Source organism: Schistocerca nitens, chromosome 1 (assembly GCF_023898315.1).
Source record: "Schistocerca nitens isolate TAMUIC-IGC-003100 chromosome 1, iqSchNite1.1, whole genome shotgun sequence".
Classification (NCBI taxonomy): domain Eukaryota; kingdom Metazoa; phylum Arthropoda; class Insecta; order Orthoptera; family Acrididae; genus Schistocerca; species Schistocerca nitens.
In genome coordinates this window covers 418,168,423-418,190,162 of record NC_064614.1, presented here as the reverse complement: position 1 = coordinate 418,190,162, position 21,740 = coordinate 418,168,423, and the positions used below count along the sequence as shown (strand labels likewise).

Below are 21,740 nucleotides of genomic sequence, written 5' to 3'. Positions count from 1 at the left end.
GGGTAAAGGATTTAAAATGCTTTGTGTTAAAAAAGCGCATATATGTTCACATGCCAATGTTTTTGGTGAGGAAGGCGACACGAGAATTGAGGCAGCGGATTCCTCACTGTTATGTCAGATTTTTTTTAAGGAGAAGCACAGTCTCCTTTTCTATGCTACAACAAGAGCAGTTTTCAGCTGGTGTGACTATAGGCCTACTTCAGAAAAAGTAATTTATTGAATAGGCAAACGTAAGTTAAAACTTATTATTTATGAAAGACAGCAGCAGTATTTTAAGAGCAATAAAACAAAAATTAGATAAAAACCCAACCTATAACCAATGGTTTCTGGACTTTTTCTTTGTAAGACAAATCCGAATGTGGAGACTCCTTCCGGTACATATTTTCCAATTTTGAACCCCTCATCTCAATGCTAGTTCACAAACAAATCAGCATACTCCAACATCCCGTACTGTGCTCACTGAGTAAGGAATGAAAAATCGATACGGAAAGTTGATATATAAATTAATAAATTATATTGGTCTTTCCGAAAGAAAGCCCAGTGTCTCATCTCGCTTGGTTGTTTTAGTGTATGAGCCTCGGAAGCAGTAAATCCAGCACAGCGAACTTTGTCAGACAAAAAAAAAAAAGGCAGAACAGAGTCGTGTCGATGAAATGTCTTGGATGGGCCACATAAAACAATATAAAAATGAAGAAAAGAAAACACCTGAGTACCGTAATCGGTAGGAATACGAGTCTGCATAGTGTATCTATTTAGGCTAGTACTTTCAAAACACTCATCCGACGCACTTTTTAGCTTATGACTTAGCTTGTGGTCCTTATCGAGTAAGAAGAACCGATGACGTTGAAATGATTCTAATAACAACAGCATGATTTGCAGTGGGTTTATCGCAGTGGAATAAAGAAGGGCTCAATAGACTCCAGTGAGGGACATGTCAGAAGGCGTGATGAGCCTCACTCTAAGCGGTAACAAGGAATTTCACGATCCTGGTTTCGCGCAGGAGTTTACGGTGTTACTCCCTAATCACAAAGACATAAGCCAAGCATACCTTGAAATTTTTCCAACGTAATTAGTATTCCATAAACTGTCGGTATTGTCATAGAGTAAATACCTCTGGAGTGAGCATTCACATGCGCAGAACATACTTTGTTTTGTCAACATACATTGCCGGCCTGGTCACGTGATCTCGGGACGTCGTGTGTTTGTCCGTATAGCGCCCTATATATTTAGAATGTCACTACATCTCTTTACAGACGGATTCTTTTCGTACGTGTCGTGGATTATTTATATATGTTGCGCAGACATTTTAACAGTATCCATTTGATACCGGGAATAAACCAGCTACGTAACTTTTAAGGGCAAGTGATATTACATTCAGCTTCTTTGCGGTAGGTGTCACAGTTCAGATGCACTCGATTTTTGGTAGTTTTCGGTATGATACGGCACTTTATAGTATTACAGAGGCTGACGTACATTTTTGCAGTGAGGGTCTTGCAAAACGACTTGACAGTACGCTAGTACTTTTGCAAGTGTCCGAAAAACACTGAATTTGCCACACATTAGAGATCTTACCTATCCCTGCTAATTCGTCCTTTTTTCTTGTATTTCTGCGTATTTATTTTCTCGTTTTTGCGACCTAAAGCACAATTTTTCTTACTGGTGGCACTTTGAGGCATTTATTTAACGCATTTTAAGTACTTGCTCCCAGGTTATTAAATAAATAGTAGACTGAGTAATCTATATACATAATCGACAAGTCACTGATAAATGCATGGAGGATAGTATTTACTGAAACAACTAACCATTCCCTTTCCTGTTCCACTATCAAATTTACGAGAGGAAGCGATTGTTTTTAAGCTTTTGAACGAGCCGTAATATCTGTTATAAAGCCATAAAATCGTAGAAAAATAGGTCTACAGAATCAAGCCTTAATTTACGGCGTCTCGAAATTTTTAAACATATACAGTGTCTCTTACTAATATGGTAACTATAATTAGAGCAACATGGTATGTACCCATGAAAAGTTACTATCCCTCCTTTCACATATTTTTCTTTGCATCCGTAGCAACAACAGTAATTCACCCTCGCTATTACACTATCAACAAACGGTGAAACACAACAAAAACTCTTGATATTATAAACTTCAAACGCTGCAGAAAGCACACACGCACAGCGAAGTCCCGAAAACACGTGACAATCCTGGTTTAATGTTGACAACATGCGCAGAACGCAATGCTCACTCCAGAGATATTTACTCTATGGGTATTGTAGCTGGATGGTGTTGACTCCTTGCCTCGATGTTTTTGGATGGCAAGCAATCAGGCAATCATCTTCAGGAGAATTTTGTGAGTGCATAGTACTAATGCAACTCTCGATATCAATCATTCCCACCGACCCCTCCCCTCCCCCCTCCTCCCCACAAAGACGCACAGCGGGAGCAGTGTTGCTGTTGTTCAGGTAAAGATATTAAAATATTTACACACATGAAGGCATAAAAAAGCTAACCGGCTGCAACAAAATTTTGCTTTTACGAGGTTTCGACACCGACAATGGGTGTGTTCAACAAAAAATACACGATTATTGCTAACTCTTCGAGATCAGTAATCTGCTCATCACAAACCTCTTTTTTGAAAAGTCGTAATTTTTTTCCACAATATCCAAAGTTGTTTGGACAGGAAAGTTCGTATAAAGAATTTTAATATCAAACGAAAATGACTGCATTTTGAGCTCAATATAAGTATTTTATTTTACTTACAAGATTCTGACTGTTAGAAATTGAATAACTATTTTGAAATGCATGATTTTTTTAACTTATCGTGAAGAAACTTTGGATCATAGTGGCGGATACAGAAAAATCTCAATGAGGGGGCGCTAATCTTCAGCTACCTTTTCTTTAACCGTAATAAAAAATAATCAAGTCACAATCAAAGTTTAAGAAAGTTTTATTGTAAGTGATTATTATACGCCGGCCGTTGTGGGCGAGTGGTTCTAGGCGCTTCAGTCTGGAACCGCGCGACCGCTCCGGTCGCAGGTTCGAATCCTGCCTCGGGCATGGATGTGTGTGATGTCCTTAGGTTCGTTAGGTTCAAGTAGTTCTAAGTTATAGGGGACTGATGACCTCAGATGTTAAGTCCCATAATGCTCAGAGCCATTTGAACCATATTTTGATTATTATACATGTATACAAGAAAATGCCATCTTATAATATAAAAAAGTTACAATTGTGGTTCTCTCTCTAAAATGTTGAATTCTATGCGCCATTTCTTCCTGGCAAATTGGTTAATTACGTTGTCAATAAGACAATCAATGTCAGGATGAGTGTTCAACAGAGCTAACGCATTAAGTTCAAAATGGTTCAAATGGCTCTGAGCACTATGGGACTCAACTGCTGAGGTCATTAGTCCCCTAGAACTTAGAACTAGTTAAACCTAACTAACCTAAGGACATCACAAACATCCATGCCCGAGGCAGGATTCGAACCTGCGACCGTAGCGGTCTTGCGGTTCCAGACTGCAGCGCCTTTAACCGCACGGCCACTTCGGCCGGCTAAACGCATTAAGTCGATCCTCCTTCATTGTCGACCTCAGCCATGTCTTTGTACGCCGCAATGTTGAAAAACTTATTTCTACTGTAGCAATAGATGCAGGTAGACAAGCAGATATGGTTCAAATGGCTCTGAGCACTATGGAACTAAACTTCTGAGGTCATTAGTCCCCTATAACTTAGAACTAGTTAAACCTAACTAACCTAAGGACATCACACACATCCATGCCCGAGGCAGGATTCGAACCTGCGACCGTAGCGGTCTCGCGGTTCCAGACTGCAGCGCCCAGAACCGCACGGCCACTTCGGCCGGCCAAGCAGATATTTTGTATAGCGTGTGCACAACGCTTGCATAACAGAATCACGATCATTAAGGGCGTTTATGCTCGTTTGCTTGTATTGAAGAATCTCTCCCACTAGTCTCTTTTTAATCACAAAACAGTAGAATATTCGCCCGCATCTCGTGGTCGTGCGGTAGCGTTCTCGCTTCCCACGCCCGGGTTCCCGGGTTCGATTCCCGGCGGGGTCAGGGATTTTCTCTGCCTCGTGATGGCTGGGTGTTGTGTGCTGTCCTTAGGTTAGTTAGGTTTAAGTAGTTCTAAGTTCTAGGGGACTTATGACCACAGCAGTTGAGTCCCATAGTGCTCAGAGCCATTTGAAGTAGAATATTCGCGACTTTTCTCGAACAAATGCCAGACAGAATAACGTATCGAGCATGGCCGGTACCTTCCTCGTAGGTACGTGTTAGCTATCTATGTGCCAGGCAGAAACGTATAAAATACGATTACGTGGACGCGCGTGCTGCATAAGAAAGTACAATTACTCGATAACTCGATTCAGTCGAGTCGACTGACTTGAAAGAAACGAACGAATAGCGTGCGGGCTGACTAACGGGGGCGGCGTGGGTGGCAATGCGGGCGGCCCCGCATGGTGGTGAGGGATAGGGGGGGGGGGGGGGCGCCAACCACATGCATCCACCACTGGTCATAGTACGCACTGTTCGCACTATTTGATAACATTCTTGAAGAGTTACAAATCTTAAAAGACCTTCCTCTTAATGAGGGTTTCATTCTTAATGAACAACTGCAATTACGTAATAAAAATTTTTAATAGTATAAAGCGGTTACTTTGAAATGCCTATAATTGAGTTCCCTTTTTTTTTCGTCGGAGTAGACTCCAAGATATCATTCTCTCTCTCCTTTTCATTTATTAGACTGTAATCATTTCGCGTAAAAATGTACCTAATAGCCGGCCGCGGTGGTCTAGCGGTTCTAGGCGCTCAGTCCGGAACCGCGCGACTGCTACGGTCCTGACTCGGGCATGGATGTGTGTGATGTCCTTAGGTTAGTTAGGTTTAAGTAGTTCTAAGTTCTAGGGGACTGATGACCACAGATGTTAAGTCCCATAGTGCTCAGAGCCATTTGAACCATTTTTTTGTACCTAATATCTGCTCTTGCATTGTCCTATATAATTTGTCAATTTACATTATACTGGCTACTGATATTTGAGATGAACACATATGCTATTTCAAATATTTTTTCAAAAAAATTAAGCAGTTGTTATCTACCGATTGTTAATGGATGGTGCGATCTGTTTCGTTTCCATGTAGTGGCAACTTCGGCATGTGCGCCTCACAGCTGTCTTTTTTTAGGTTTCCTAAGTATCCTGACGGGTATATACCATCATGTTACTAAACTGTATCGTCAGGCTTCACTTGCAAACTACATGTGTATTAATGATTAATGTTTCGTTTTAGAAGCAGAAAATGGCTAGTTCATAGCAGACGAGAAGACCTTAGGAAAAGACCCAGTTTACCTGCATAATAATATTAGGTTTTCGTTCGCTATACTTCGAACAAAACCAGATCATGAACGCAGACAATAATAAACCCGTGTGGAATGCAGTACCCACGCTGTTTGACATCCCAAACAAACCACCTCAACTGACGATCAAGCGGAAACTGCTACAAACATTCGACAATCCATTTAAAGCTGTAAAACAGTCCTATGACACAGAAGCAGCCGGTTCAACTTGTAACAACAACAACTGTACATATAATTTTTTTCTTCTGATTTTCGTTAAATTAGTGTAATCGATGTTCTGATTTCATTTCTTTTTCTTTTCATGCCATGATGTTAAAGGAACTGTAACCAATTTTCGATGTGAATATTAATGTTTATGTCAAATTGCAAGCAATATTATAACAAAATGGAAATGTAAGGAATGTTGAAACTGTTGTAAGATGTTAAAGTTGTATTTATGCGCCTGGTCCATACGTAGGCAATGTATTAGGATATGTGGAATGTAAAACCTTTGGTGAATACCCTGTCTGTAGGGGACCGGTAAAAGGTGGATGGCAGGCGAGCGCGGGAAAATGCACACGGGCGCGGCACGGCATAAAGGGCTCAGCAGTAGTAGTCGGAGTTGGGCATCGGTCTGAGAAACACGCTCTGGATCGAAGAGGCTCTCCTGGAAAACGTGATTTCATTGAGCCTCGGATGTGCCGTTTCCGACGACTATACAGCATGGCTATATTCCGTAGGCACTAAAGGGAAAAGTATTGCGACGCTAAGAAGAAGCAAAGTGCCGATACATCAAGAGCCATAGCTGTGATTGTATGTGTGCTTTGCGCCTCGCCATCTCGCCGCCCGCCAACCGCCGCATCGACACGAACAGGTTGAAACTTTTAGTACTGTATTCGTGTGGACCAGTGTTACTTTTGTTCCTGACTGTTCAATAACAACTTAACTTTTACCAGAACTGTCCTATCATTTAATTATCCTCATCACTAACCTAGACAGGGTCCTTTCCACATGTTGTGCAATCCGAGTGTCCCGAAATGAAGATTTAAAGTTTATGTTAATAATACTTACCTGCAGACCTATCTATGTTAGAATGATGCTTAAAGAACTTTGTTGTTAATGAATATATAGGTCTGGCAAAGTTGGAAGATAATGTTGAAATTGGTTTAGTAATGAAGTTTAATTAATTTGAGACAAAAATAATGATAGTTAAATAAGCAAGAAATAAGACAAAAAGAGTAGTAACTCATGTATTGGAAATCTCGAGTGCTTAACGATATCGATAAAATAAAATCTCAGTACAGTGATCATAACAGTTTCAGCCACCCCCCCCCCTTTTTCTTTTCTATTCATTTAAATTATGAAGTGTACTGAACTGATTTGACTAGCAAAGTTAAAGTCAATATAAAAGCAAAATTTATTAGTGTTTTACCTTTTTCAAAATTGACGTTGTATGTATGTTTCGAAAGTGCTATTTCTAGGGTAACCTATGCCCGATTTTAATCAGATCAATAGACAGTACGAAGTTTGTAGTAAAAATTATAGTGTATTGTTGTGTATTTATGGCTTGTTCACATTAGTACAGAAAGTGAAATCATTAGGTCAGTAGATTTTCTGGTTCTAAAATTTACCACATTGTGCAGTGCTATTACGTGTTGTTTTGTATGAACATACATCAACTTGTACTGGGAAGAAACTCAGTTAATGCCTAATTAGGCTGGCGACCGTATTATTAACAATTTGGTAGCATCTGCTGTGTCGTTTCTTGTCCGTCCTAACGTGTAGTTGCACTTCAGACTTGCTTGACGCATCACTGTTGTTACTGAGTGGGTGAAAGTCTGATTTTGCCTCCATTTGGGTACACGCGGTCGATATCTACCCCAAAATCTTTTCTTATAAGGTGAAGCCCGTCAACTTACCATAGTACAGGCTTTAATAAGTATCGTACGCAGTAGCGTAGTGTTACAAACTCTCCGTGTAGCAGTGCCAGATTCGTGTGAATCGCCAACACATACCTGCTTCGACGTTGAAGTGGTTAGATTAAGTGCAGTTATTCGTGTCTTACAAAAGCGTAATGTTTGGTATGTATTTCATTCACTTCTGTTGTTGGGCAATTTTCCTTCCTTCAAGTGATGTCACATTATTTTGTTAGCACCTTGTTCACTGACAGATTGTTTGAAAATTATTCAAATATTTGGTTTTGCGTGAGATGTAATGTAATCAGCTCATTATAATGTTTTCAACATATTTCTCCCACTATTTGGTAGTTGCTTGTACCACTTAGAATAATATAAAGATGGAGGTCTTACTTGTGGCAACAGGCGACAATGACAAACACAGTAGGCCTATAGAACGATAAACGAGCTGTCGATCGCTTTTGCATGTAGAGATACAGGTCTGTGCTTCTTACGTGTGAATCTGTATGTTTATATTCTTTTAATATCAACGTAGTAAACTGCACAAGTGTTTCTTCACGAATGTGTTGTAGCTTGCCACTCGATTCATGGTTTTTGTCCATACTTGCGCTTATTTTAGAATCATTTTTAGAAACATATATGCCTTCTGATACTGCACAAACCCTTGGAGGCAAGAAAATAACTCAAATATTTCGTAAATTACGTAGGAAATGGATGCAAAACAAACATTATTCTTACGACGCGTCTGACGTTCACCTTACTCGCCACTTGCAGGGCTAGTGTCGCTCCATCTGTCGAACGGTAACAACTTCTACAGCAGTTTCGGTGCCTTAGATTTTACGTGGTTTTAATTCTGAAGTATTTTTCGTTTGTCAGTTACTACATTTGAGAAAAGTCTTCTTACAGGGTGAACTCTTGAAGTATATGAAATAAAATCATCATAACTTCTGAACGGTTTGCGTTACGACGTCCAAACTGCACGGTTGGCCGCGGGGCATGATGGGAATTGGTTTAGTGACGAAGCCCACTGCAATTTGGATGGGATCGTCAATAAACAAAATTGGCGCATTTGAGGGGCTGAGAATCCACATTTCGCGATCAAGAAGTTTCTTCATCCTCAACGAGTGACTGTGTGATGTGTAATGTCCAGTCACGGAATAATTGGTGACTACCGAACAGTACGTGAATGTTTCGAAAGATGATTTCATCTCTGTTATCCAATGTGACCCTGATTTCGACAAGGTGTGGTTCATGCAAGACTGATCTCGACCCCATGGAAGCAGGGGAGTGTTTGATGTCCTTGAGGAGCACTTTGGGGACCACATTCTGGTTCTGGGGTACCCAATGGCCTCTGACATTGGCCTCAATTGGCCGCCATATTCTCCGACTCATTTCTATGTGGGGTTGTATTAAGGCCAAATGTGAAGCAATAACCACAAAACCATTGCTGAGCTGAAAACAGCCATTCAGAAGGTCGTCGACACCATCGATATTCCGACAAAATGGTTCAAATGGCTCTGAGCACTATGGGACTTAACTTCTGAGGTCATCAGTCCCCTAGAACTTAGAACTACTTACACCTAACTAACCTAACGACATCACATACATCCATGCCCGAGGCAGGATTCCAATCTGCGACCGTAGCGGTCGCGCGCGGTTCCAGACTGTAGCGCCTAGAACCGCTTGGCCACCCCGGCCGGCGATATTCCAACACTTCACTTCAGCGGGTTATGCAGAATTTTGCTATTCGTCTGCGTCACATCATCGACAGTGGTGGCAGGCATATCGAACATGTCATAACCTAAATCCGGGTATCTGTAGTGACGTTAACATGTTGAATAAAATGTGTGCACGCCGTAGTTCGTAACTAATTTACTTTTTCTTCGTATATTCCACAATTGTCACCCTGCATAAACCAGTTCCGAACAAAAACAGGTTATCTTTTCATTTTCTCTATGTGTATATTAATAAACTTTCTGGGTAATCGTGAATTTTCTGATGACACCTGACGAAACCTCGTAAAAGTAAGATGTTGTTGCAACCTTTTGGCCTATCATATTCTCGTACGTTTGCTGCCTCACGGCCATGTTTAAAGTTGTATATACATAGCTTTTTATGGTTAAAAAGGTTCAAAAAGGATTTAAGTACAACAAAAATGATTTATTTTCGTGACATTCCATAAGACACAGATGGCGATGGTTAGGTTGGTGCTAAAATGACTATGATGTTAATGCATTAAGCACGTCATTCGAGGTCAGTTCGCAGTGTATTATGTGGGTGGGAAGGAACGATGACCGAGAGCCCTACAAATAGGAGTCGCATGCGTTCAGAGCCGGAGAATATGGCGGCCAATGAAGGCGAATGCCAGTGGCCTCTGGGTGCCCTATAGCCAGAATGCGGTTCCCAAAGTGCTCCTTCAGAACATCAAACACTCCCCTGCTTCGATGGGGCCGAGCTCCGTCTTGCATGGACATACCTTGTCGATTATAGATGGGTTGCTCAGTCTGGGGACGAGGGGGATTGATATCGGGCTGGGAAGTTTGTGCCTGATCATGGGGAAATGAGTAACTTCTCTAATGTTACGAAGCAAGTGATTCCACTGACAGCACAAGGGTATACCACCAGTACAACGTACAGCGTAAAGATAAAAGGTCTCCAATGCGATACTGCTGAAGACAAGCCGTATCTGAGGTGGGATTGTGATTATTGAGGATACAACGAAGCAAACATAGTGTGCGTTAATCCCACCTCTGGCACATAGCCAGGAGAGCTCTCTATGGGTAGTCCTAATGTTGCTACACAGAGTGCGTCCAAAATGGATCTTACGCAATAGCTTAGAGCGACGGCCAGATTCCGGTAGTAGTCGCAGTATGTACCCTCTTGAGTGTCGAAATACTGCGCTGTCAACTATTTCATTTGTCTCCGGAAATAAAGTGTTCCTTTCATTTAAGGTTATGAAACGACAAGGAGTTGTTTAGTGTAGCAGATGTCTTATCTTTTATTAGTTTCTGCACGAGCTATGATATACATGCATTATTCTCCCAACATGCTTGATATTCCACACATACTTAACGGTCGTTAAGCGTTGGAAAAAAGCATGATACAGTGACTGCATTTGGAGACTGTATGTCTCACTTTCCCCACGAAAAGCAGCCGCACAGTTTTATTGCACAACCAGCAAACTGTGGCAGTGTTGAGTTTTTATTATGGTCGATCAAGCGTTCAGTGTTTGTCTCGTAATGTTTGATTTGTATCTGACCGCGGTCAAGAAGTTATTTGATGTATACCGAAAGCCATTAACAGACCGTGTGATGGCACAGGAGACAACATTATCATTAATTAATGTGACATGCTAGAACAGTTACGAAAAAAAGGAGGTGCCCTAAATGTGTTTCCGATGTATATTATCGGACGATTGAACTTTGTTTCTGATAGCTTGGTCTGAGGTCAGTGGCTTTGCACCTTTTTTTTTAGCAAGATAAAGAAGTGTCTCGTGCTGGCTGAAGAACTGCACAAGGCAGTCGAGGGCCTTTAGATTTTGTTCTCCTTCCGCGTCAGTTGAGAACAACCGGCGTCTATAGCTGTCGTTCAGCGTTAACCTTTCATCTGCTGGCATCTTAGAAAATTTGAACTCTAAAATTGATGTTCGTTTCTTTCTGTTACACTGTTACATTAATGGCTATTCCCATGCTATAATAGGTCTACGCATAATGTACATTGTAAGTACTTCGACTACAACTTCTGGTGAGAGTTTAATCCCCATCTTCTCTCCGCAGCCGACGTCAACTGATGAGACGTTCTATCCCAGATTTCGGACGAATGCAGTCTTGTGGATCCGCGGCCAAGCCGTGAAATACATCTACCATGACCCCAAACACGTTCTTGATTTCTGGTGTTATCTCAATGAGCGGTACGGCTATTGTCTGCCACCCACAATACGATCATCTTCTTTGAAATTACCTTGCGCCATCCAGTAGCTGGAAAGTCCCCGGCGAGAGAAGTTGATATGACTGATTATATATTTTATAACGAAGGAACGTGGCACAACTCGGACTGAAAAGAGAATATACGAGTACGCTGGGCAACCCGGCGTGGAGAACGATGGCGTGTCACTTCCGTTGTTTGTTTGTTTAGTTTTATGGCGCAAAAACAACTAGGGTCATACGCGTCCATGTCAGAACTGTAGAACACGAAGAATCCCAATCGACGGAAGAGAAGACAGCTAAAAACAGGGACGGGGAGAAAGGTCTATAAAATACGCCATAGAGAAACGGAGGTCCCGAACTAAAAATTAAATGGCCTTCGTCATATTGCTACGACGGATGAAAAGTAAAACGCGGTCGACAGCCCGCACGTCGTTCGTTTAATCGGCCGATAACTCAGACGGCAAACACAAACGAGAACGTAAGTTGTTAAAAAAGGGCATTCAGTCAGGAAATGGCGGACCGTCAAAAGTTGAGCGCAATGAGCACGAAGTGGTGGGGGAGCACAACTTAACAAATGACGATGGCTAAAAAGACAGTGCCCGACAAGCAACTTATACAAAACGATCTCTTGACGACGAAACGGCCACGAGGAGGTCGTCCAAGCCGCTGGGAGATGCTGAATAACCCGGAGCTCGTACCTATGAAGGGGCGACCAGTGGTGATGCCAAAGTGACACCACCTACCAACAGACGGGAAACACAGGGATCATGGAAGGGAATGTAAGAACTTGAGGGCTGAGGTACGAGGTCTGTAGCCTTGGAAGCAACGCCAACGGCCACCTTTGTTGTCAGACCAACCCTCATAAACATCACAGTGTCTCCATCAAGTGTGAGCAAGTGACAGCTTTCCTGGACCCACCGTGTCTGTTACTATTTTGTTTTTCACTTTTCTCTCCAATGTCCATCACACGCTAGAAGCGCGACTTAGCACCGCGTATCATGGGTCTTCCCCTTTGGTTGTTCAAGAATATAAAAATGAAATAAATAAATAATAAACACAATTGTTGCTTTTTGGCTGTAAACTACTATACTTTCCTTTGTTTTTGGCTTGCCACATATTTCACCTTCTCTCCCTTTTCCTCAAGGTGACGAAAACACCATGGCCAGGTCTCGGTTTGCGACCTCTGCCCACTCTGCCTCCTGACACACACACACACACACACACACACACACACACACACACACACGGGCACACACACACACACAAACGAAAAATTGCTCCGTAATTGGAAAAAAGAGGCGCAATGATTAACGCGTAAAAAAGAGTCACCAACACACGACTGTGTTGTGGCGCCCGACTCGGAGGTACGCCGGTTCGAATCCTGGTGGCGGAGGAATGAAATTTTCATGTCTATATTTGACATGCAAGGAGAGGAATGGTGATCATCGGACTTCGCGCCACTGTGGTTTGGGTTCTTATGGCTTTCAGTGCCTCAATTCAAAAGATATTCTCAGAACCCCTCAATTCACTGATAACTGCAGTGCAGCTCTGCACTTAATCATTACTGATCGATAAGAGCTTACGTAGATAACTATGTATTCACTCAAAACGCAATGACATTACAAAATTTGGTGGCAAGAGCAGGCTGTTCGAGCCGTGGCTGAGTCGGCTGTCATGTCAACATCGCAGCTCGCTATTGCGCACGCACCCCACGATACCTAACGTGCATGCTGCTATCCACTTACCCGTGCTACGTGTAAATCTGACCCTGCACAATTCAATGTAGACAATAACATCCGCGAGCCTACTTGCTCGTTCCCTTTAGTGCACAACCAGAGTCCGTGGTGCTGGGCAGATTTTCTAAACTAGCTACGCCGACCCCCTCCTGCAAGTTGCGCAGAACTATGGTGCACGGAGTCGAATGAAAGCTTATATACGAGCGTCATTTCAAAAGTCCTGCACACAGCGCATGCGCGGCCGTTATGATGGCGCGATCAAGTTGAAATTCATGTCAGTTGTGAGCGAAGAGTTTAGGCGTGACGGTCGTATATGTGTGTGCTTGTTCGCGTGGCTGCATCGTGAGTAATTCAGCTTTAAAACTGAAGCTAAAACTGAGTCTAGTCGGATTACACATAGTGAGCGCGCGTTCCTGCATAAAAGTCGTATCGCTATGCGGAAAGAACCCAACGGAAATTTACATTTTGAGAGAGGTATACGGGAATAGTGTAGTGGATCTAGGCACGGAATCACGGTGATCTACACGTTTCTATGAAGGTCAGATAAGCACAGAGGACAAACCAAGAAGAGGAATGCTAACTATAACAGACTACACTCTCAGGTTATTGTTAGTGACGTTCTGAGAGAGGATCGACGAAAAACACGTGAGGAAATTGCATATGGCGTCAAAATGTCTGTCACTTCAGTTTACAGAATCATAACTGGAAACTTAAAGATGAGAAAAGTTGCTGCCAGGTGGTTGTAACTTTTATGAAAGTACACTCCTGGAAATTGAAATAAGAACACCGTGAATTCATTGTCCCAGGAAGGGGAAACTTTATTGACACATTCCTGGGGTCAGATACATCACATGATCACACTGACAGAACCACAGGCACATAGACACAGGCAACAGAGCATGCACAATGTCGGCACTAGTACAGTGTATATCCACCTTTCGCAGCAATGCAGGCTGCTATTCTCCCATGGAGACGATCGTAGAGATGCTGGATGTAGTCCTGTGGAACGGCTTGCCATGCCATTTCCACCTGGCGCCTCAGTTGGACCAGCGTTCGTGCTGGACGTGCAGACCGCGTGAGACGACGCTTCATCCAGTCCCAAACATGCTCAATGGGGGACAGATCCGGAGATCTTGCTGGCCAGGGTAGTTGACTTACACCTTCTAGAGCACGTTGGGTGGCACGGGATACATGCGGACGTGCATTGTCCTGTTGGGACAGCAAGTTCCCTTGCCGGTCTAGGAATGGTAGAACGATGGGTTCGATGACGGTTTGGATGTACCGTGCACTATTCAGTGTCCCCTCGACGATCACCAGTGGTATACGGCCAGTGTAGGAGATCGCTCCCCACACCATGATGCCGGGTGTTGGCCCTGTGTGCCTCGGTCGTATGCAGTCCTGACTGTGGCGCTCACCTGCACGGCGCCAAACACGCATACGACCATCATTGGCACCAAGGCAGAAGCGACTCTCATCGCTGAAGACGACACATCTCCATTCGTCCCTTCATTCACGCCTGTCGCGACACCACTGGAGGCGGGCTGCACGATGTTGGGGCGTGAGCGGAAGACGGCCTAACGGTGTGCGGGACCGTAGCCCAGCTTCATGGAGACGGTTGCGAATGGTCCTCGCCGATACCCCAGGAGCAACAGTGTCCCTAATTTGCTGGGAAGTGGCGGTGCGGTCCCCTACGGCACTGCGTAGGATCCTACGGTCTTGGCGTGCATCCGTGCGTCGCTGCGGTCCGATCCCAGGTCGACGGGCACGTGCACCTTCCGCCGACCACTGGCGACAACATCGATGTACTGTGGAGACCTCACGCCCCACGTGTTGAGCAATTCGGCGGTACGTCCACCCGGCCTCCCGCATGCCCACTATACGCCCTCGCTCAAAGTCCGTCAACTGCACATACGGTTCACGTCCACGCTGTCGTGGCATGCTACCAGTGTTAAAGACTGCGATGGAGCTCCGTATGCCACGGCAAACTGGCTGACACTGACGGCGGCGGTGCACAAATGCTGCGCAGCTAGCGCCATTCGACGGCCAACACCGCGGTTCCTGGTGCGTCCGCTGTGCCGTGCGTGTGATCATTGCTTGTACAGCCCTCTCGCAGTGTCCGGAGCAAGTATGGTGGGTCTGACACACCGGTGTCAATGTGTTCTTTTTTCCATTTCCAGGAGTGTAGAATGATGACGTAAAAAGACTACACTCCGTCAAAATTGCTGATAGCCCTGGGAGAGTCAGTCATGAGAAAACTCTTGAATGTGATCGGGATGAGACACGTGAAATATCCTCAGACTTCAAGAAGAATTTAATTCAAATTTCAAAGAAAACAGGTGCTAAAAGATGAGCATATTACCGAACTATCTTTTTAATAAGTCATGGTTGCAAACTACTAACACGAATTGTTTATTGAAGGACGGAAGTACTGGTAGAAGCGGACTCTGGGGAAGATCAGTTTGGATTCAGGAGAAATGTAGGAACATGCGATGCAATACTGATCCGACGACGTTTCTGAGAGGACGGGTTAAGGAAGAGCAAATTACGTTTATGGCATTTGTAGACTTCGATAAAGTTTTTGACAATGTTGAATGGAATACTCCTTTGAAATCCTGACGTTAGCAGGGCTAAAATAAAGGGTGCAGAAACGAGAGGGCAGGTATAAGAGCTAAGGGGTATGAAAGAGAGGGAGTGTTTGAAGGGAGTGAGATATGGTTGTAACCTATCCCCACTGTTATTTAATCTGTACTTTCAGCAAGCAGAAAAGTAAACCCAAGAATAATATGGAGTAGCAATTAAACATCAGTGAGAAGAAATAAAAATGTTGTGGTTTACCAATGAAACTGTAATTCTCTAAGAGACAGCAAAGGACTTGGAAGAGCAGCTGAAAGGAATGGACAGCGTCTTGAAAGGAGGATATAAGATGAAAATCGTCAAAAGCAAAAGAAAATAATGGAATGTAGTGGAATTAAATCAAGTGATGCTGAGGCAATTCGAAAACGAGACATTAAAAATAGTAGATGAGGTTTGCTATTTGGACAACTAAACAACTGTTGATGGTCGAAATAGAGAGAATATAAAACGTAGACTGACAATGGCAAGAAACGCGTTTCTGATGAAGAGAAATTTGTTAATGTAGAATATAACTTTAAGGGTTAGGAAGTCTTTTCTGAAGGTATTTCTCTGGAATGTAGCCAAGTATGGAAGTGAAACATGGATGATAAACAGTTTGGACAAGAAGAGAATAGAAGCATCTGAAAAAAATGAAATAGTTGTATGGCATTGCTGGCCGGGAGGCACCATCCGGAGAAGTTCGGCCGCCGGGTTGCAAGTTTTATTTCAAGTTACCCCACATTGGAGGCTTCCGCGTCGGTGATGAAACGATGAAGAAGACAACACATCACCCAGTCCACGAGTGGAGAAAATCTCCAAGCCGGTCGGGAATCGAACGCAAGCCTGCTGCTTGGTAGGCAAACTCGTTACCACTCAGCTAAGTAGCCTGACGAAACTTCTGAAACGTGGTGCCACAAAAAGAATACTGAAGATTAGATGGGTAGACGACATAAATAATGAAGAAGTACTGAATAGAACTCAGGAGACAAGAAATTTGTGGTACAACTTGATCAAAAGAAGGGATCGGTTGTTAGGACATGTTCTGAGACATTAAGGGCTCACCAAGTTAGTACTGGAGGGAAGTGTATGGAGCAAAAATCGTAGAGGGAGACCAAGAGATGAATACAGTAAGCAGATTCAGAAGGATGTAGGTTGCAGTAGTTATTCAGAGATGAAGAGGCTTGCATGCAGCTAGCATAGAGAGCTGCATGGAACCAGTCTTCGAACTGAAGACGACAACAACAACAACAAATGGACAAGTCAACGGTTGAAGTTACTTCGAGCTTGGCTCAGGGGGTAGTAGTAGTAGTAGTAGTAGTAGTAGTAGTAGTAGCTTTATTTATCCATAGATCTCTTTTTACAAGGATATAGGACATGTCAAAGTATTTACAAATTTAAATCAATTTAAAATAAGCTAATTCGTATACACATATATTTACAGACTTCTAGTTAGAGACAATGATTAGATTTACTCCTGGTATACAATACATTTTTTTACAAATTACTTATTAAATAATGTAATGCCATACTGTTCACTCATATCTCACTATCAGTCACTGCACACGCTATACACACATTGTTTCATAACACTTCACTCACTACACACACACACACACACACACACACACACACACACACACACACACACACACACACACAATGGTGATCTCTGGGCCATTTTCTGTACCGCAACTTCCCATTTGCTATCCTGAAAAACTGAGTCAGCATCCCTCCATAATGAGTGAGACGTTGAGCTCAAAAGAGGATGAGGTGTTAGTATTGTGCTATGCATAGCTTGGGGGTAAGTACTTCCAGAAAGGAAAAAAAGAAGGAAAAAAACATAAAGTGAAGGTGTTATGTGGAATGTTGGGTATTTTATAATCATTATTATTACTATTTATTTGTATAATATTTTTTATCAAAGCCCTACTCTGTTTTAGCTAAGTAATCCTTGGATGTATAAAATGTATTGCATAACAGGTACTTTTTAGCTGTCTTTTTTAAATAAGTGTATTTTGGCAATTTCTTTAATCTGTTTTGGTAATTTATTGTACAGTTTTATTCCTTGGTAGAAAATGCTGTTCTGAGTTTTATGTTTATTTTTTCTTGGTAAATGTAAGTTGAGTCTGTCTCTTGTTGCATGGTCATAGACAGAGCTGTTTGTGCAGTAATTACTAGTGTTATTTTTGATGTGTACAACTGACTGGTAAATGTATTCACATGGAACAGTTAAAATCCCCAGTGTTTTGAACAGATCTTTACAATGAGCTCGACTAGTATTTTTGGTTATTATTCTTATGGCTCTTTTCTGGGGTTTGAAAATTGTGTTCATATTTTGCGTGTTTGTTCCCCAAAAAAGAATGCCATAGCTAAGAATTGAGTGTACATATGAATAATATGTAACTAAAAGACACGGCATGTTACACACTGATGATAGGATTCTAAGGGCATAACATGCTGATGACATTCTGTTTGCAAGTACTTTTGTCTGTCCATACCACTTCTACTGAGAATCAGTATTCACTCCAAGAAATTCTGCATTTGTTACACAATCTATAGGGGTGCCATCTACATTTAATTTAACATTGTCATTTGTCCTCTTGAAACTGAAATTCATGGCATTAGTTTTCTTTATGTTCAATGTCACTTGATTACTTATTGACCAATCATAAACTTCCTTCAGAGTTTCATTTGCTTTCTCGGCAAGGAGTTCTCTCATTTTGTTTTCTCAGTGACTATAATAATGTTGTCATCAGCGAAGAGGATTTTTTCACCATGAGTAACACTACTGGGAAAGTCATTGATGTATATCAGGAACAGTATTGGTCCTAATATGCTACCTTGCGGAACCCCTATATTAATGTATTTTGGTTCTGATAAGTGTTTTACTAAATGTTTAGGTCTATTTGAAGTATGTGTTATCTTTACTCTTTGTACCCTGTCTGTTATGTATGATCGAAAACAGTCGTCAGTTACCCCTCTTATTCCTAATGCTTCTAATTTATTTAATAGAATCTTGTGGTCGACTCTATGAAACGCCTTAGAAAGACCCAAAAATATGCCTGTGACACATTCATCTTTATCAAGAGCATCTAGTACAACTTTTGTGAATTCTGCTATGGCTGACTCCGTATTTTTGCCACTTGGAAACCAAACTGTGATTCGCTTAAATGATTGTATTTATTCAGGTAATTTATTAATCTGTCTTTCATAATTGCTTCTATTATTTTTGAGAATGCTGACAGCAGGGAAATGGGCCGGTAATTTTCTATGTCTTCTGCATTACCTTTCTTAAGCAAAGATACAACTCTTGCCTGTTTTAACTGCTCTGGACATGTAACAATGAGAGAAGGGTGCAGGAGAGTGGGGAGCGCAGACTGTGCCGGCACGGCGGATTCCGCAGCGCCAGCAGCTGCTCCGGTATCTCGCGACGGCTGGCGGCGCGCGGCGACCTGTTCCAGCACACAATGGCGTGCCAAGGTCGCGGGCCGTAAGACATTAGCCCTGCTCCAGCATCCACTGTGCATGTCTCAGCTATGGACGGGGCTAATGTACAATGACGAAAGAGAATCGCAACCGCAAAAAATAATTAATGTAGAGTAACGAAATTTCGGGAGTACATTTGTCGAGGTCACATATGTAAGTACGAGGGTCACTCCGAAAGAAATGCACACTATTTTTTGTAAAAATACAGTTTTCATTCTGCATGTATGAAAGTTTTACAGTGTGTAGATACACATCCTTCCCGCTTGTTTTCAAACTTAGTTCAACCTGTTCCCGTGAGTGGCGCCGTCGGAGCATGTCTTCAAGATGGCTGCTACACTTGACGTTCGTCAGAAGCAACGTGCTGTCATGGAATTCCTGTGCTGTGAAAACGAGACAGTGGGAAACATCCACAAGAGGTTGAAAAAGGTGTATGGAGATGCTGTCGCTCGCAGTACAGTTAGTCGGTGGGCAAGCAGGTTACGTGACGAAAGCGGTCGCGGCAATATTGAGGATTGTCCTCGCAGCGGCAGGCCTCGTACTGCACACACTCCAGACAACGTGCACAGAGTTAACGAATTGGTGGCTGCTGACAGACGCATCACAGTGAACGAATTGTCACGCTACGTTGGGATAGGGGAAGGAAGTGTTTGCAGAAGACTGAAAGTGTTGGCGTTAAAAAAAGATTTGTGCCAGGTGGGTTCCCAGGATGTTGACAGTGGCTCACAAATAAGAAAAACGGTTTGCAGCGAACTTTTGGAACAGTACGAGAATGGTGGAGATGAATTTCTTGGAAGAATTTTGACAGGTGATGAAACGTGGCTCCATCATTTTTCACCAGAGACGAAGAGGCAATTAGTGATCAGTGGAGTGGCATCACGCAAATTCACCCAAGAAAAAAAATTCAAAACCACACCTTCTGCTGGAAAAGTTATGGCTACAGCGTTTTTCGATTCCGAAGGACTCTTGCTTGTGGACATCATGCGGAACCACCATAAATTCTGATGCATGTGTGACAACACTGAAGAAACTTCAAGCTCGACTGAGTCGTGTTCGACCACATCGACAAAAGCAGGATGTTTTGCTGTTGCACGACAATGCACGGCCACATGTCAGTCAAAAAACCATGGAAGCGATCACAAAACTCGGATGGACAACACTGAAACACCCGCCTTACAGTCCTGACCTGGCTCCATGTGACTATCATCTCTTTGGGAAACTGAAAGACTCTCTTCGTGGAACAAGTTTTGAAGATGACTCCCTTGTGCACGCTGCCAAACAGTGGCTCCAACAGGTTGGTCAAGAATTTTAACGTGCAGGTATACAGGCGCTGGTTCCAAGATGGCGTAAGGCAGTTGAGGGGGATGTAAATTATGTGGAGAAACGAAAATATTGTTCCTAAAGGATGTACCTACACACTGTAAAACTATCAAACATGTAGAATAAAAGACGGATTTTTAAAAAAAAGTGTGCATTTCTTTTGGAGTGACCCACGTAATTAACACTGAAAGATCACTGGTTAATGTAAGTGCGACGTAGACATTTCGAATGTGAAATGCTGGTACGTTAATAACCAGTGTAATCGCCAGAATGTTGATGCAAACATGCATATGTGCACGCATTGTGTTGTGTTGTCAGTTTGTGGGACAGAGTTCCGTGCCTATTGTACTTGATCGGTCAATACAGGGACGGTTAATTCTGTTTGTACATGACCTGGAGTTGTCGTCTCATGAAGTCCCAAATGTGCTTGGCTGGAGACAGATCTGGTGATTGAGCAGAGCATGCTGGATTAGAACAGCGGTATGTGGGCGAGCGTTATCCTGTTGGAAAACACTCTCTGGAATGCTGTTCAAGAATGGCAGACTGATGTACAGTTTCAGAGTCACGATGTGTGGGAAAAGCACGAGAACGCTCCTGCCGTCATACGAAATCGCACCTCAGCCCATAACTCAGGTCTACGTCCAGTATGTGCAGCACACAGACAGGTTGGGTGCAGGTCGTCAAGTGGGGTCCTTATAGCCAATACACGGCTATCACTGGCACGAGGCAGAAAAAGTTTTCATCAGAAAACACAACAGACATTTCACCCTGTTCTCCAATGAGCTTTCGTTTGACGCCACTGAAGCCGCAAACAGTGATGGTCTAGGGTCAGTGAAATGCACGCTACAGGGCGTCTGGCTCGGAGCTGTCCTTTAAGTAACCGATTTGTAACAGTTCGTTGTGTCACTGTGGTGCCACCTGCTGCTCAGATTGCTCCTGAAGATGCATTACGGACAGAACTATAAGCCAAACACGATACTCTTCCCTTAATAGCATTCCTGAACAAAATCAACTCGCCACGTCCACACAGTTACATTTTCAGAGGTAGAAACACGCCTACCAACTTTGATTTTTGTCGCACAACTCCTCCTTGGAGTAGTGATTATTTTGCGTCAGTGTATCAATTACAAGTCACCGGTTATAGCTTTCCAGTTCTAACTAAGCAATATCTTCCAGATAACTATTTTCGCAGAGTCATAGTAGCACATTATCTGTCCAAATGCATACGGAAGTCTATTAGTGAACATCAATCTGGCGTCTGTCCTCCCTCCGACTTGAAATCAACTGAGGACACTTTCAATGAGGTGCTTGAATGTCGTGGAAGAGCTGCAGCCCATTCTTCCTCAATAACCGGAACCAGAGAAGGTAATGGTGTTGGACGCTGGCGTGCGGTTCTAGGCG

The 21,740-nt window shown here is 42.9% G+C and overlaps 1 protein-coding gene across 3 annotated transcripts in view; it reads right to left on the bottom strand.

The window, feature by feature from the left end:
* Nucleotides 1-21,740, bottom strand: part of LOC126250043 (uncharacterized) — a 140,058-nt gene that overhangs the window by 63,610 nt on the left and 54,708 nt on the right. The window lies entirely within an intron of this gene.